Genomic DNA, 5,265 nt, shown 5'->3' with positions numbered 1-5,265 from the left:
GTAGAGTCAAACCTGCGCAAAATATACTACTGGTTACCTTTCTCACTTGGCCTGCATGACTGATATCTGTTTGTTAAATTCATATACAGTAATGAAGTCTACTGTTTTTGCAAGTTGACTTACTTTATGTTATCTCATTAACTAGAATCAAATGCATCCTTAACTAATAATCATGATAGCCAACATCATCACCCGGGACGCCTTGCTCATTTTTTTTGAGCTCCACAGCAGGAAATTGCTATAACAACCGCCTCCAGATTACATCCCATCCTCTCTCTCTCTCTCTCTCTCTCTCTCTCTCTCTCTCATATGCTTCCCCGTTCTTCTCCTACGTACCAAATAAGGCCAGCCTCTACCAATATTATTATTCATTTTACTTTCAGTTTCAAAGTTTTTAACACCCTGCCTATATAAATTTTTATTTGTTCATATTATCTTCATACCACGTTGAGTACACCGCTTCCCGTCCGATCAGCGAAGTTAAGCAACGTTGGGTCTGGTTAGTACTTGGATGGGTGACCGCCTGGGAACACCAGATGCTGTTGGCATCACCACGTGTCAAGTGGGGTTGGTGGAGGATTAGTGCCCCTCCCTGTAAAACAATTAACTCTAAGCCCTTGGCCACCCCGTCTGGGATACATGGCGTCTGGCAATGAAAGGAATGAATTTATTTTTATCCATTCAATAATTCCACATCTCACTCCTAGAGCACTTTCTTCCGTTCCAAAATACTAAAGTTGCTTTATTATTTTACATAATCTATCCCGTTATGTCATCTCTGTAGCCTGTATCCTAAATCGTTCTGTCTTAGTGTCCAGGCTTCACTTCCATACGAGTGTGTCAGTAGGAAAACACACTTCATAAGGGAGACCATACTTGGTGGCGTTAGAACATTCCCGTAAAAACACAGGTGTTACTTGAACGACTAATATTATACTATTTTAGTGGCTAGGAAAGCAGCAGAAAAGCACTAGGGTGGACGAAATCGAGTTCGTTGATATAAATGGGGTGGCTGGCTGGACGGGTGGTTAAGGGGAAGGAGGGGCTGTAACGTGAATATTGTCCCGAAATTTCTCCGCAACTCAAACCTGCAAATAAAACAGAATAACTAGTACTAACTGGTACTAGCAGTGATATCCTATTGTCCAGTAATATACAACCCAAGTAATTTAGAGTAATTCACCCTTTATTATACCCTTCTTCCATCTATACCCAAACCCATCTCAGCCCTTATACCACACCACCAGTCAACTCCGCCCATATCCCTGCCATCCACTTCTCTTGGATATGAATAATTCGACGATCCATGCTTCGAAACTCAGAGTTCAGACCTTTCACAAGTAAAGCGTTGGCGGTGCTAAGTGTTAAAGCTGGAAGTTTGGCCAACTCTACAGTCACATTCATAAGTAGAGACCATCTCGTAAACCCCGAGGATCCTGAATCAGGGACTGTGAAGCACCACACGTTAATGCCTCTTGTTCACCCAGCAGAAGGCGGTAAGACATGAACTGAAGGTGAAAGGGAAGGGGATCACTGACGGGAGGGACGGTCATACCAGAGACGTAACAAAATACGAGTACACACACAAATACTGAGAAACATACCTGCAAACAGACATTCAAATACAAAATCTAACGAGCTCACGAAAATACGTACAGTACACACAAGAAAACAAATGCACAAACACAAACACACAGTCATGGATGAAATAAACATAATCAAATATCACATGAAAATATCCACACAAACAAATACACAGAAACATGACACACACAGTCATACACAAACAGACTTGGACATACACAAGTAACATATATACAGACACACACATTACTTAAACACAACTAGACAAAATAAAAATACAAACACAAGCACGCAGAAACACACACAAACAAAAAGTTACAAAACGCAAGCGCACATGCTCACCGAAACAACCCACACGCCCAGAGAGAGAGAGAGAGAGAGAGAGAATGGGGGATTCTTCCTCTAATGAAGTCCTAATTATTGTTAATTATTTGGGTGAGTCAGGAATTTATTAACAGTAGTGAATAAAATATCCCATGACACGTTGCCGAATAACTAGTCAGCAAGACTGTTAGAAAATTCCATTAAATTTCCAAGTTCTGTACAATACATGGCGACGCTATAAGGTGCGACTCATTGATGTTATGGGACAGTGGAGCAGAAGTAGGTTGTACTGTACAAAAAAAAAAAAAAAAAGTTGATGGACGAAATTGTTTATGGAGAAAACCCCCTCTCTTCCCTATCAGCATATAAAAATTTCTGAGGACTTCATGGATGTAAACCGTGGCACATTAGCACATGCTCCCTTCCAACGCAATACCTCAAAAAACCAAGCCACCGGGGCATGTCCTTGGTACGATGATGCCAAAAATAATAATGATTAAAAAAAAAATTCTGTCCTTCTTTACTTGCAAATTTGAAACAAAGCACCAAGGAGGGATGACGTGTGTGTGTGTGTGTGTGTGTGTGTGTGTGTGTAATTCACTGGGTAGGTAAGGATCACTTCATGGTCGTGATCGTCAGCTTTTTACTCTCCCGGAAGGGAGCTGAGAGCTCAATATAGTCCGATCTAAGGGCAAGGCTGTGAACTTCACACACGCACACACCTGTCCCCTTACTCCAGGGGGACAGTAACCACCCACTTTGTCAGTGAAACTTTTCGCAACCGGAGCGAGGCGCGAACTCCGGTTTACCAGATGGCAAGCGAGAACGTTACCATTCAGCCAGCGAGCGGTGTGTGTGTGTGTGTGTGTGTGTGTGTGTGTGTGTGTGTGCGTGTTTGTGTGTGTGTGAGTGTGTGTGTGTGTTCTTACCTACCTAATTGTTCTTACCTAATTGTATCTTTACAGGAATGAGTCAAGCTCGTACTGTCCCGTGTCTTAAACCATATTTATCGTACATATCCTTAAATTTGTCAATTGTTTTGGCACACACTATTTCATTCAGTAGTGCATTCCGCTGATCAATTGCTCTATTTGGGAAACTATATTTCCTTACGTCTTTATCACCTCTCTTCTTATGCAGTTTTTTGCAGTGTCCTCTTGCTGATGCTTCCCCATAGGTTAAGTAATCATTAATGTCTATTTTCTCCTTCCCTGATATGCATTTATAGAGCATAATTATGTCACCTCTTCTCCTTCTCTCCTGTAGTGTTGGTAGATTCAGTTTATTTAGTCTTTCTTTGTAGCTTAGATCCGTTAAGCTTGGTACCCATCTTGTAGCGGCCGTTTGAACTTTTTCAATCTTGTCTATGTGTTTTTTGAGATGAGGACTCCAGACTACTGATGCATACTCCAGGGTTGGTCTGATGAATGATGTTATTATCTTTCTTAGCATGTCTTCATTTATGTATGTGAATGCTATTCTCATATTTGCAAGCAGTGTATACATGTTCCATACCTTCTCACTGATGTGGTCAGCCGGAGATAGTCTGTTATTGACAATCACACCAACTGTATGTCCTTCTCTCTTTCTGATGTGTGTAAGGTTTTATTTCCAAACGTATAATCCCAATCAGGTCTTTTTCCACTTTTACCAAACTTGATTACATGACACTTGTCCACATTGAATTCCATTTGCCATGTATTACTCCATTCATGAAGTTTATTTAATTCTTCTTGTAGCTCTTTACAAGAGTCTGTGTTAGTAAGTCTCCTTTGTATTTTTGCATCATCTGCAAACATATTTAGATAGCTTTCATTTCCAGTGTTACTGTCTATATCATTTATATACACGAATAACATGATTGGTGCCAGCACTGAGCCCTATGGTACTCCACTAGTCACTTCTTTCCATGATGAGTAATTTCCCCTTAGTACTGGTCTCATTTCTCTTTTCATGAGAAAATCTTGCATCCAACAATACAGTTTGCCTCGAATTCCTCCTTGATGGTACAGTTTCCATAAAAGTCTTTGGTGTGGTACTGTGTCAAATGCTTTCTTGAAATCTAAATAGATACTGTCCACCCATCCTTCTCTTTCCTGTAATGTGTCTGTTACTGTCATAGTAGCTCAACAGATTAGTAACACATGATTTTCCTTTTCTGAAACCAAACTGTCTTTCTGTTATCATACTGTGTTCTTCTAGATGATTTACTCAAGCTTTTCTTATAAGGTTTTCTAATACCTTGCTTACAACACTAGTCAGTGATACTGGTCGATAGTTGAGTGGATTTTGTCTATTCCCTTTCTTGAATAAGGGAACAATGTTTGCTTTCTTCCAAATATCAGGTAGTTTACCTTGACTCAAGGATTTCTTGAAAATTAAAAATAATGGTTTACTTAACTCCTTTGCACATTCACGTAGCACCCAACATGAAATTTCATCAAGACCATTTGCTTTTCCTTTGTCTAATTTACTTAGCTCCTCCTGTATTTCTTTTTCTGATGTTTGTATATCTGGTAGTATGTGTGGGCATGCATGTTCCACATAACACCTCTCAAAATTTTTTTCCTTTGTAAAAACTGATTGGAAATTCTTGTTTAGTGCTTCACAAATATCCTTCTCTTGTGTATAGGTGATTCCATCGTCCTTAATGGATTATATTTTATCTTTTACTTTGGTTTTGCTTTTGATGTAGCTGTAAAATAGCTTTGGTTGATCACTACTTTTATTTATGATATCCTCCTCAAACTATTTTTGGGCTTCCCTCCTTATTCTTGTATAATGTTTCTTGCCTGTTTGTAATTATTATATGCCCTTTCACTATTGTGTCTTCTGTATCTATTCAACAACAAATGTCTTTTTTCTTTTGATTTTTTACTTTCTGTATTGAACCATTTCTTTCTTTTCTTTTCTGCTTCTTTGTGCTGTGGGATGTACTTCTGGACTCCTGTTTCATAAAGTTCACAGAATTTTTCATATATAGCCTTTAAATCTTGTCCTCTAAGCTCCTTTTCCCAACCAATTTCTAAGAAGTACTTCTTTAGGTCATGATACTTTCCCTTTTTATAGTTTAGGCTCTTTTTGTAACTTTCATTGCTGTTAACTATGTCATATGCAATCCTGAAGTTGCAATTTAGTACTGCATGGTCGCTTTTGCCGAATGGAGGGTGATATATTACACTGTCAATATCGTTTTCTTGCCTAGTAAATATGAGATCTAGCATTGAGGGTACATCGAGTCCTCTTTTTCTGGTGCTTTCCCTTACATGTTGCGTTAGGAAAAGCTCTTGCACGAGATCCAGGAGCTTTTGGTCCCAACAGCTTTCTTGGCTAATTATATCTAGAGTATTCCAATTT

At 39.2% G+C, this 5,265-nt stretch overlaps 1 pseudogene; it reads left to right on the top strand.

Annotated features, from left to right (window-relative positions):
- The first annotated feature begins 429 nt into the window (after nt 1-429).
- LOC145391576 (5S ribosomal RNA) lies at nt 430-548 on the top strand (annotated as a pseudogene).
- Nucleotides 549-5,265: the final 4,717 nt, after the last annotated feature.

The sequence above is a fragment of the Coenobita brevimanus genome, chromosome 18 (genome assembly GCF_032717465.1).
Source record: "Coenobita brevimanus isolate Jiangsu-jjx chromosome 18, ASM3271746v2, whole genome shotgun sequence".
Lineage (NCBI taxonomy): Eukaryota > Metazoa > Arthropoda > Malacostraca > Decapoda > Coenobitidae > Coenobita > Coenobita brevimanus.
This window is presented reverse-complemented; position numbering and strand designations above follow the sequence as displayed.